The 12,897-nt window shown below is 44.1% G+C and overlaps 1 protein-coding gene across 2 annotated transcripts in view; it reads right to left on the bottom strand.

Annotated features, from left to right (window-relative positions):
• ZNF395 (zinc finger protein 395) overlaps positions 1 to 12,657 on the bottom strand; it is a 41,069-nt gene extending 28,412 nt beyond the window's left edge. For both annotated transcript variants that reach the window (XM_090289030.1, XM_090289031.1), the window contains exon 1: positions 12,383 to 12,657. The gene's annotated coding sequence lies outside the window, so the exon portion shown is untranslated. The remainder of the gene's footprint in view (positions 1 to 12,382) is intronic.
• Between the last annotated feature and the right edge of the window lie 240 nt (positions 12,658 to 12,897).

Here is a 12,897-nt window from a genome sequence, read left to right as displayed (position 1 = left end):
AAGTGAGCCAAGTTTCACCCGGCTCCCCATTGCTTGCATTACCGCCTGAGCTCCATTCCACGCCAGCCCCCACCTCCCGCCTCCATGGAAAAACTATCTCCCACGAAGCCAGTCCCTGGTGCCAAAAAGGTTGGGGACCACTGCCCTAGAGAGAAACACTCACCTGTGTTACAAAGAGACAAGTGCAGCCAAGTTTATTTTTAACAACATTTGTAACAGTAGAGGATTTAGAAATAACTTTAAATGTCTACCAATTAGGGGAAGGCTAAACAATGGTTTAGCCTCCTGATTCTAAGAAAGGCCCTTCAGGAGTTAAACAAAATCAAGAAGGACAGAAAGCAATGACCAAAATGTACCCTTGCAGAGCGGGGCAGGGGGCAATTCTTGCAGTGCAATGCACTTCACTCCTTTAAAGTTCTATAGGTATAAATGAACATATGTAAAAGCATTTGAAATATACCAACAAACCTGTGACATGGTTGAATTCTGGGAAGGGCTGGATTAGGAGTGGTTGTCAAGAAAGATATTTTTTGCTTCGGAAGGTTTGCATTCTCTTTTTCCTGTGAAGGTGTTCATGTACTACGTGTGTAATAAAATTTCACTTAACCATTTAATTTTTTTTTTTTAAAGAAAGACAGAAAGAAAGAAAGAAAAAACTAACCCTGTTCAGTGCATTTCAGTAATATGTCTGGGGCACAGGCTTCCCAGGAGGCTGAGAGCTCAGCCGTGCAAAGCACTGGGCTTTGCAACTCGGATCTTGTTTCAATATTACAAGCCCAACTCTGTAACTCTGAGGACTGGTAAATTTATATGCTAGTTCAAGGAAGAGGCAGGAAAAAAAAGAGAAAGTGTGTTGGGGGTTTCTGGGTAATCCAAAGGGATGTCCTAGGAATCATTCCAGTTTTTCTAGCTGAGGTTTCCAGCTCTCCAACACACACACACACACACACACACACACACACACACACATTAATAACAGCAGCCCTGGACAGACAGACACACACACACACACACACACCAATAACAGCAGCCCTGGACAGACACGCACACACGCACACATGCACACGCACGCACACACACACACACACACACACACACGCACACTAAGAACAGCAACCCTGGACAGACACACACACACCCCAATAAAAGCAGCAGCCCTGGACAGACACACACACACACACACTCCCCAAAAACAGCAGCCCTGGACACACACACACACCCCAATAACGGCAGCCCTGGCCCAATCACATTTGTTCCTAACATTAATCTGGATCCTGTGGACACTGAGAAAAACCTCCAAAGTATTACTGACTCACCAGGACTAACCATATGGGATACTGATTTTTAAACACACACAGCCCCCTCTACTACATAAGAAGTCCTCAGAAACACAAAATCTAATATTAGGGACCTAGTTGGCAAAACTATCCTAGAGCGACAGAAATCAGAGTTGTAGGCCTTCTGGTTGGGGGAAGGATAATCTGGAAATAGTCACGAGGAACATTTCTGGGGTGATGGAAATGTTCTGTCTTGAAATGCATTTGTCAAAACTGATTAACCAGCACACTTAAGATCTGAGCATTCCACTGTATGCAAATTATACCTCAAATTTAGAAAAAAAAAAAAAAACTACTCAAACACAGTTTCTCTGCCAGCTGCAGCAGAACTTTGAGCTGTCCTATCAGACATCTGAAAACTCTGTTATGCTATGTAAAGAGCACAGAGTACCATAGCGACAGTCACCATAAAAATAGATAACAAGATTAAAATGGATAGAGGACACAGGAATTTAAGAACAGCACACCAAGAGCAATTCATTTTCGGCAACAGAAGAAAAATAGAAAGAGGAGAGGGAGTTTCTCATTCCCCCCGCACATTGCAAAACGCTGAATGTGGTTGTTTTTACTAAAAGTGTTTTATGACTTTCCAATACTCAAAGGACAAAAAAGGCTGAGAACTATTACTTCTTATTGTATTTTGCTTTTTTTAAAAAGAGCATATGGTAGGGTAAGGCCTTCCTGTACCACCCTACGTGGTCCAGGGAACCTGTTCACGGCAACTTACCAAGCAAAGCAGATGTGCCATGCACTGTGTGGGGTCCAAATGATACTGAGATAAAGCAAAACTGGGCCCTTTATCACCAACGCACAAAGATTTCCAAATTTAGTTCTAAAATTAGCAAGTTCTGTGGACCAGTTGGTTGGGGCGTTGTTCTGTAGACCAAAAAAAGTTGCGGGTTTGATGCCCAGTCAAGGAACACAAGAGAAAGCAACCAATTGATGTTTTCTTTCACACCTTTCTTTCTCTTAACAATGGAAAAATGTCCTCATGTGAGGATAATAATAACAATAACAATTTTTTTTTAAGTTCTGCCTTTATTTTTACATATTTCTAAACTGTCATTTCCTAGGTCATGCACCCCCAAATTGCTTTACTTCCATGTGAAGAGAGAGCACTTTCATGCTGGACACTGATTTTTCAAATGCCAGAATGTGAGCCTGGACCATGTGGAGATAGAAACCATCTTGTGATATTCTCTGTAAATGAGATGAACCTCTACTCTCTTTCCAGAACTCCCAAAGAAACATTTGCTATGGGATTTAGCCCTGGCAGTGCCCCCAACAGCAAAAAAGTAGTCCAAAAATGTCAGGAAGAAAATCTAAAACTTTTAAATAATCAGAGTAGGTTCTAAATAAACCATAATTTAAGTAAACTTTAGACAAAATTAAACTAATCAAATTTTCTACATGTGAGCTATAAATAGTAAAAATGCAAAATGAAATTTTTTTAACTCAAACCACAAACTTATTGTCTGATATAAACTATATATATGCATTTTGGGAAAATCCCACTTAAAAGTTTATTTAAATGTATCCATCCCTTGTCCCCTTTATTGCTAAACCTACAGAGCAATCAATCACAAGGCTCAGTCTCTTCCCACGTGTCAGGATGGCATTCAGAGTGCTATGCCTGCTGATATAAACCCATGGTGTTGGAAATAGGAAGGAGATGGTCACGGGTACTCCCAGGCCCTCCACAGCCAAGCAGGGGCCCCATCTTGATTCATTCACTATACTAACTAGAACTGGCCAATACACACATTAGTCTTTCATGTGTCAATCTATTTTATTTATTATTGTTATTTGCCATTTCCACCCAAGTCCCAACATTTATACTTTCTTAAAGACCAAATTCAACCCTGATTGGTGTGGCCCAGTGGGTTGGGCATCATCTTGCAAACCAAAAGGTCACTGGTTCAATTCCTGGTCAGGGCACATGTCTAGGTTGTGGGCCAGGTCCCCAGTTGGGGGCGTGCAAGAGGCAACTGATAGATGTTTCTCTCCATATTGATGTTTCTCCTTCTCTCTTTCTCCCTACCTTCCCCTCTCTCTAAAAAATAAATAAATGAAATCTTAAAAAAAAAAAAAATTCAATTTTCAGCAACCCTGTGGCCACAAACTGATGAGTCCTGATCCATCTTGGAAGAGTTCTCTTCAACCTTTCCAAAGTGACCCTAGAAGGGTCTCTTGAAAATGTTTACCCATTTTTAAACATTTTCAAAAAAGCTTACATGATGATATTGACTCAAATACTATGTAACTAGAAGGTGTACCTCCTATTCCACATTATCTTTCAGCTGTGACAAGTCACCTAATAACTGACACTAAGAATTGGAAAGAACTCTGGAAGTCAGCCTAATAATTCCTGTCCTCTCTTCTCCTACATTATTCCTATTCAACAGACTGAACCTAACTTGAACACCTCCCACCACAGGAAGTTCTATCTTCCATGGGCAAACGTTTCCACTGTTGTTCAGCTCTGCCACCTAGAAAATACTTTTTCCTACTGAACTGAAATCTGCTCTTTTAATCTTTAGGATTAAAAGGAGTCTTAAAGCTCATCAACTTCTATACAATCGTTCTCCAGATGATGACTCTGAAGCCAGAGAGGTTAAAGCAATTGTTCCATCCACTGGTCATATGGATGAACACCCATGAGCAAAAATGAACAAGTCTGCTCTTTCTTATGCTTGAGAACCATGAAAATACCTGAAAGCTCTATTGTGTACCCACCCCATGAGCACACGCCAGTCATTCCTGATTCTACAACATCCTAGTGGCCTTCCTGTGGAGAGTCTTACTTGTTTATGTTTCTTTTCAATCATGCCCCTCCCTCTGTGGTCCAAATGTCCATGACCAGCAGAAGTCCTTAAAACTAGATCCTATGATTAATGATGGATGAATTCCTGATCCAGTTGAGAATTAGATTTCATTTTTTAAAGCCTCATCCCACTCAGGGCTCACATTAAGCTCACAAACAATAGAACAATCTCAACACTTTTTTCCCTTGTGATCTGCCCTCCTCAGCATGCCTGGAGGACCACTAAGGTTACACACTGTGCACGTTTACCTGTGGCTCTGCCTTCTTCAACTGGACTGGGTCAGGGACTGGGTTGTATTTTGTGACTCCAGTGCCTCATCCAGTACGTGACACAAAGCAGATAGGTACCCAAGGTTTGTCACTGAATGAGCCATCTACTTTATCCCATCCTGTCCTTGAACAATAAAATGTTTTTAAAATAGCAGTATTTAAGAGGAAAAACATAAAAGACAAGCCACAGACTGGGAGAAAATATGTTCAAAAGGTACAGCTGAGGAAGGACTATTACCTATAATATACAAAGAACACTTAAAACAGCAATAAGAAAACAGACAACTTGATTTAAAAATGGACCAGACCTTAGCAGACACCTCACTAAAGATCTACAGATGGCCAAACACACACACACACGTGTGCACACACACACACACACACAAAAAGATGTCATCACGTGTCATTAGGGAAATGCAAATTAAATCAAGATATCACTACACACCTATTAGAATGACCAAAACTCAGAACACTGACAGCACCAAGTGCTGACGAGGAGGTGGAGCAATAGAAACTCTCATTCATTGCTGGTAGGAATGCAATCACTTTGGAAGACAATTTGGCCGTTCTTACGAAACTAAACATACTCTAACCATAGGATCCTGCAAGAGCACTCCCTGGTATTTACAAAAAGGAGCTGAAAACTTATGCCCGCCCACAAACCTGCACACAGATATCTACAGCAGCTTTATTCCTAATTGCCAAAAGTCAGAAGTAACCAAGATGTTCTTCAGTAGGTAGATTTAGGATAAACTATGGTATATTTAGAGGCGGATTAAGGTCGGTTGAGGCACCGGGAGCAGAAGAAAATATTGGGCCCCTTGAAAAAAAAGAGAGAGACAAGGAAAATAAAAATATTTATACGCACAGAAAACTCTTTTTAAAACCATAAATGAAACAAGTACATAGCCACAAACTAATTTACATCCCTGTGTATTTGCGTACATCCTAAGTCTGCACTGCAGGAGAAACTTTGTTAAGTACAAAGCAGCAAATACGATTCTATGGCTCCAGTGAGCGGTAGCGCAGCCGCGTGGGGCCTATGCAGCATAGTATGTGTATAGTATGCAGCGCAGTAATGAAATAATGAAAACAAACGAATATAAACATACTATCAGGTTTTACCGCCGATTGTACACTTGTACATAATTGAAATTGCACATATGAAACCAAACTTGGTGTCATTAGAAAAAAGTGTAAAGTTAGGGTTTTGTGGGGCCCTTCAGAAGTTGGGGTCCAGGGCGCATGCCCAGTGTGCCCGCCATTAAATCTGCCTCTGGGTATAGTCAGACAATGGAATATTATTCAGCACTAAAAAGAAATGAGTTATCAAGTCATGAAAAGCAATGAAGGAAGCTTAAATGCGTATTACTAAGTGAAAGAAGCCAAACTGAAAAAGCCGCATACTGTATGATTCCAACTATATAGCACTGTGGAAAAGGCAAAACTGTCAAGACCATAAAAAGATCAGTGGTTGCCAGGGGCTGAGAGAGGACCGAATAGGCAGAGCACAGAAGTTTTTAGGTAGTGAAAGCACTCTATAGGATACTCTATAATGGTGGATACATTTCATGATATATTTGTCCAAATGCAGAATGTACAACACCAAGAGTGAACCCTAATGTAAACTATGAACTTTTGAGTAATATCGATGTGTCCATGTTGGGTCATCAGTTGTAACAAATATACCACTCTGAGGAGGGATGTTGATAATGGGGGAGGCTATGCATGTGTCGGGGCAGGGGGTTTTATGGGAAATCCGTACCTTCCTTTCAGTTTTGCTGTGAATCTAAAACTTCTCTAAAAAATAAAATATTTTTAAATATACATACATAGCAGTGTTTTTCCCACTCTGACACACACATTATAAAAAATACAAATAATAAATGTAATGTGGAAAAAAAAAGGAATGCCACTCAACTTGATCTACCTAGAAGCAACCAGTATTGTTTCAGTATTAAAATTAGTAATTTCCTCCCAGTCATTTTCTATGTACTTTTGTTTAAGATTTGAAATCATATTGTAGATGCACCTTAACTTTTTTAAAAGTGTTCAGTTTATTTGCACTTAATGTAATTACTACTTTTTTAAATCCTCACTTGAAGACTTTTTTTTTTTTTTCATTGCTTTTAGAGAGAGAGGAAGGCTGAGAGTAAGGGAGAGAAACATCGATGAGAGAAAGAAGCATCCTGTACACGCCCACACCCAGACAGGGGATCAAAACCACAATCCAGGCTTGTGCCCTGACCGGGAATCAAACTCCCAACCTTTCTTTCAGCCATGGGATGACACTCCAACCAACTGAGCCACACGGTCACGGCTATACCTTAACCTTTAGCAGAAACACTTGCCCATGTCATTTTAAAATATTCTTAACCACTATTTTTAATGGCCATAACATTCCATTATAAAGGCACATTCATACAGCTCACTCACAACTACTTCCAGCCCACTCATACCATTGGTGATTTAGATTATTTCCAATTTTTCATTATAGTTAAAAAAAAAACTCTGAATAGTATCTGTGCATAAAAAATCATCTACATATTGGATATGGTCTCAGCTATATCTCTAGAAATGGAATTATCTGATCAGAATGTAAGAAGATTTCAACACGTTACAATTCAAATTTTGAAAACTAAATCAGACTTCACATGTACCTCTTACTGAATTTCTTTTTTTAATTTGGACCCTCATTCAGGATGATGTTGAACTTGCTACTAAATAAGCAATCCCTCCTACCATTAACAAGGCTGACTGACAAAACATACCTTCTGGATCTTCATCCACAACACTGAAAAAATGTTGAACAGCTCCAAGCCAAGAACAGAATCCCATGGCAATCATTTTCAGACCCCTTTCCAGGCTGACTCAGTGCCACTAATTAACACTTTTTGCCTATTAATAACACCATCAAATTAAATTAATAACACCATCCAGCCCACATTCTATCACTTATTTAACATGGACCATCATAGCTTAAGAAACTGTTAAATACTTCCCTACAAAGTCAAAGTGTACCATAGCTGCTATGTCACTTCTCTGATCTAGTAATCGAACCATCATATAAAACAGGAAATAGGTTTCATTTAATCCAATTCAGCAGACTTCTGATTATCCTTGCATCCTGGGGCCACACATTTTTAGGTAAAAAGTACTTCAGCTACAAAAGCAGTATTTCAAAATAATCAGCCCTGGCTGGTGTGGCTCAATGGATTGAGTGCCTGTCAGTGAATGAAAAGGTTGCCAGTTTAATTCCCAATCAGGGCATATGCCTGGGTTGCAGGCCAGGTCCTTGTTTGGGGGTATGTGGGAGGCAACTGACCAATGTTTCTCTCCCTCTCTTTCTCCCTCCCTTCTGCTTTGCCTCTCTCTAAAAATAAATATATGAAATCTTAAAATATCAGATTATGCAACCTGTAAAAAAAAACAGGGTGGCTTTTGCTCAGTCGCTCTCACCTTTAGCTCATCTGGGGATGCCTAACAGGTGGTTATGGATTCCCAGGGTAAACCAAACTGTCTCCGGACCACAGAGGCCTGAACTTTCTCACTTCAGCTGGCCCTAAAAGCAGCCTAGTTTTCCAGAAGTCATTTGCATTAACACCTGGGCTTGGATCAGTTATTCCGTATTCATTATGAATCTCTGGATTCTGGAGGCCTACCCCCTGGGGCCATCCTAGGAGTAAGGATACAAGAGAAGAAATGACACAGCGCCTCTCCTTGTCATTCCTTTATTGTTACTCACAGAACCAAAGCTCCTGATTGTCTAATGATATATGGCATTTGGCAGTCATGACTCACATCTCACCAAGTATTACTCGACATCATTCTTAGAGGACACACACCAGGAGCCATGGTCTAACCATGGCAGCCAATAGTGGAAAATGGGAAGGTTTGAGAGATCTGGAGGTCACTAGAAATTTGCCTCCCTATAGAGAATGTCTCAAAGTCCTCTAATTAGTACCATTCCAATGGATCAAAAAAGATTGCAAAGTCCGACAACAGCAACTCAAAAAGTGCCCTTGACTTGCCTAAAGCAAATCATTTGCACACAAATAGTTGAGGTTCCATAGTGTCAGATTCCTCTTGAAGACTCAGGCTGCAAAAATAAAGCGATTGGATTGAGGCAACAGGAAGCACTGGGTCTATGACAACTGACTCCCATAACCAGGGAGCAGGCACCACTCAGCTCTGGAAGCCTGCCTGGCCTGATTCTTGAAGACAATCCCAAATCCACAGGTTTTTCTGGATTGTTCCCAAGTTTATAAAACCTTTGGGTAGTTCAAATTGTAACATGTCTGAAGCTTAACACATTTGGGCCACCTATTTACAACCTCTACGCTATATTTTAATCCTGACCCACCTTGCCAGCCTAGTTTCTCCCTACTCTCTGTTCGCCACTCTTACACACACCACGTCTGTCTCCAAATCCAACCCTTTGCCATGCGACAGCTCCCTTCTGTGCAGCACCATGAAAAGGTTCCTCCCGGACTTCCTTCCCCAGTCTAGTTTTTCCAAGCCACGCCAGCAGAGGCTGCTCACCCTGGCCTCTGAACTCTGTGGATACTTATTTTTCATTCTGGTACTTGATCATTTTTGCCTTGCTCCTTAATCATAGGTATATCTTAACTCTCCCACTAGCCTGTCACTTTCAGTCTCTTTCTCACACTTCCTTCTACCTACAGCACTGGTAAGGGTAGCTCTGCACATGAGCAGCTTAATAAATATTTACAAGATGTGAAAGTTCTCTATAACGGTGTTTTTCAAACTATGGGTTAGGATCCATTAGAGTGGTTAAATCAATGTATTGGGAGACAAGAGGCATTTTTAAATAAAAAGTAACAGAATAGAAAATAAAAGTATCAGAGAAGCTTGCACACAGCCAAGTAGTACTTCATGAACTTAAATTAGATTTTTATATACATGACTGAGTGTACTAGGCTGTGATGTAAATCTTATTTCTCAATGTAGGTCATAGTCAAAGCAGTGCAGAAAACACAGCTCTATAAAGAGTAAATTAGCTCAACAAGTCCATGCAATTTTCTTTTTTTTTTTGACCATCATATATTCCCTATAAAGGAAAAATATCTGACGGACACCTCTCCCTATGCAAGTGAGCTTCCCCTGCTAGTTCACGCATCCTGCATCTCAAAGAGTGGGGCAGAGGAACTGCAATTACATTCTCCACTCATTCTGCAACTTTTGCAATAAGCCTTCAAATTCACCAGCCCTCAAATTTTGCAAGTGGGGTTTTGGGGAATTTGTTCAGCAAATCACCCTAAGTCACCCTTGCGACAAGAAAGCAGAATTCAGAGCTCCAGAAAAACCTCAGCCAGCAGGTCGCTGGATTCCTGGGAACTGGCAATAGTCCAGGTTGGGACTGACCTGGCCCTGGGAAAGGCAGTATCCCTAAGCCCATAATTTCCACCTTTCTCCTTTAGATCATCTTGCTGCTCCCAACCCACCCATGAATGGTATACCAGGAATAGCCTGAAGGTCTCAGTAGAGAGCAAATCCAGGGGTTTTGAAATCAGCTCATTTCAAAACCCAATTTATGTCTTTGGCAAATTCCATTCTACTCCCTTTCAATCACCCTCATGGTTAGAAGAAAAAACGGCCCATTCTCCTTGGAGCCTCAATTTCCCAGAGTTGTTCTGCCAAGTGCACGTTCAGGTCCAGGTGATGTCATTTGAATGGCAATTCAGATCCTCACTAGCATCCTCTACTGTCTCCTTATATCCAAGAAGGCACCCCATTTATCTCAGGAGTGCCTTCCTTCTCCCAGCTTTGGCAGCTTTTCCCACACTACACACCCTGGTTTCCCCTCAACCTCGGAGTTGCAGTTGCTAGCAAGACACCTATGTTTGGATATCTTGGCAAACACAAAACTTCTTTGCAGCCCAAGTGTCAATTACTCCTCTCCAAAACACACATTTCCGATTTCTCCAGTTACCAACTATAGCAGCTCCAAGGCCCTGGCATGTAATCAATTTCCACAAGGAATTAATTTCCATTCATCTCTTTCCTTCACCCTGCCCCTGTCAACAGATTATTTCAACAGTAATGTTTCTAAAATTCACCCTCTTTTCTATTTCCAGTTACCCCAGTACAAACCCTCGGGACTTCACAACTGTAACTGGCTAACTGGTTTGTCTCCTAACATTACTGCTCCCTGGCTCACAAACTTTCATGTCGCCCCAGTACACACAGGATAAAGTGCAATTCCCCAGTCTAGCTCTCTAGGACTTTCACAATCTCAACCATTGTTCCTCTCCATCTTTATCTACTACTGTTCAGGAAACATTCCCTGGCCTGGCCAAGGCCAGCTCCTTGTCCCAGGAAAGCAGTGGTTCCTTCACACCTCATGGCTCATCTCAAGGGTCTCATCCTCCAGGAATATAGTCCTGGGGACTCCTGCCCACACTCCCTTCTCCGAACTCCAATAGCAGCTATTTTGTATGTTGCATTTTAAGTTAACTTCGCCCTATATTGAGCTTTACTCCACCTCTCCAGGTCTTCCTGCCTCCTCCATGAGATAATAAACCCTGGAGGGCATCATCTCATGTATCTTTTATATCTTCCCTCCCTGAGATCACTGCTAGAACCTCTTCTCCTCTGGTAGTCCCTTTGCGACCTCTCACACCTGTTACTTCTTCCTCTCCTGCCTTTGGGCCTTTGCCAGTGAGTTATTCTCCAGTGTATAACTTATATCAGAACTTAGTACTGTAAATCCATTCCCCAACCCTAACCTTTCCTTTGATATTTCCCCCTGCCCCCAGCATTTACAGTAATTTAGGCAGCCATAACACATTAATTTGAACCTGAGCTCTGAAATCACTTCCACCTGGCAACAAGCTTTCTAAGGCCTTAGATTTGTGTGCCTGTTATCATCTCCTAGAGAGCCTGGCATGGTGCTGAGAACGCAGCAACCCCTCAAAAGTACCTGTGCAACTGAACTCAATTGCTGTGTTTCCTTGTTTCAAGTTCCTTGAGCCCCAGACTTCTGTTTACACAATACCTTAGGAAGGTGTAAAAAAGACCTTCAGTATCTGTTGATCTCTCACTTTGAGGCAAACTACAAACAGATATACTCTTCTAGAAAGAGGGGTGTAAACAACATAGTGGTGGCTTATAGGTACCCCTTGCGCCTGACAGCCTGGCACCATGCCTGCCTGGTGGAAGTGCTCCAAAGCCACCAGGAATTGGCCAGGGCTGGCTGAATCAAGGAGACAGAGGCACCCCCTCACGGCCCGGCAGGTGGGCTTCCTTAGATTTCTGAGGCGATCCTAAAGTGAAGGCGCTGAGCCATAAACTCCAAGGCAGGGGGGCGGGGGTAAAGGCTGCCTTTGAAATTGTTTGCACATGACAAACTCCCCATCCGGGCCCCCACCAGGCACCCCACATGCCCACAGCGCCAGCTCCTAGGCGGGCCAGGGGCCACCAGTGAGGAGAGGCAGGATTAAAGGGCGCGGAAGGAAGTGGGGGTGGACAGAAGAGGACAGAAGGGGTGGGGGCCAGCCCCAGAGGTGAAGGGTGTGTCGCGCTGCGCTACTCGCTCGCTCGCTCAGTAGAGTGGGCAGGAACGCGCGGGGCGCTGGGAGGGCTGGGCCGGGCTAGGGGCCCAGCCGGAAAGAATCAGGGAGGGGGCAGTTCGATCTCCTTCTGAGACGACTATGGACAGCCGTTCAAAGTTGGGGAGGGGGTCCCTTGGCGAGAGCTTGCGGCAAGCGAGATAAACAAGGCGGCACACGGGAAAGCTGCGGCCACCCCCACCCAGCCAGCGCAAGCACTGCCGCAGCGTCCCCGCGCCCCGACTCGCCATGGCCCCCGTGCGCCAGCCTCCCCAGGCCTCAGGCGGCTGACCCGGCCCCGCCAGCATGCGAAGCGTGGGAAGTTCCGGGCCGCCCCCCGTCCCCAGGCTGCAGCGACGCGAGGTCCCCGCGCAACTCACCTCGCCACCAACAGCAGCTCGGGCTGGGCAGCTCCGGCTTGGACAGCTCAGCTCAGCTCCGGGTTGCAGCTGCCACCGCTTCGGCCCACCCACCCGCGCGGCCCACCACCCGGCTCCGCTCCGGCAGCCTGCCCACCGAGGATCGGTTCGCGCCCACCTGGCCGGCCTGCCCTCCCTCTCCGGGACACTGCGCTCACGTACGCGGCCGAGGACACAACCCGGCCCGGATTCCCGCCCAGGAAGGGAGCGGAGGAGCGCGCCAGCCAGCTAGTGAAAGAGCGAGACTCTGGGACACACCCCCCCTCCGCCCTCTTACTGTCCCCCACCTCCTTTCCCCGCCCCCTGCCCCAGGCTCCGCGCGCGTGCCCCGGGCCTGCGCGCCTCTGGCCGGGCACGCGCGCCTGTGCTCTCTCCGCACACCCACCAAACGCCTGGATGCACAGCCCCGGCTGCTCTTGGACAGTGGGCGCTCAATAAGTTACCGATTGACTCCTCGCGCACATGCGCCCTTGAAC

This window comes from Furipterus horrens, unplaced genomic scaffold (assembly GCF_987537825.1).
Source record: "Furipterus horrens unplaced genomic scaffold, mFurHor1.1.pri manual_scaffold_10, whole genome shotgun sequence".
Taxonomy (NCBI): Eukaryota; Metazoa; Chordata; class Mammalia; order Chiroptera; family Furipteridae; genus Furipterus; species Furipterus horrens.
Note: the sequence above shows the minus strand (reverse complement) of the source record. Positions and strands in the feature narration are given on the sequence as shown.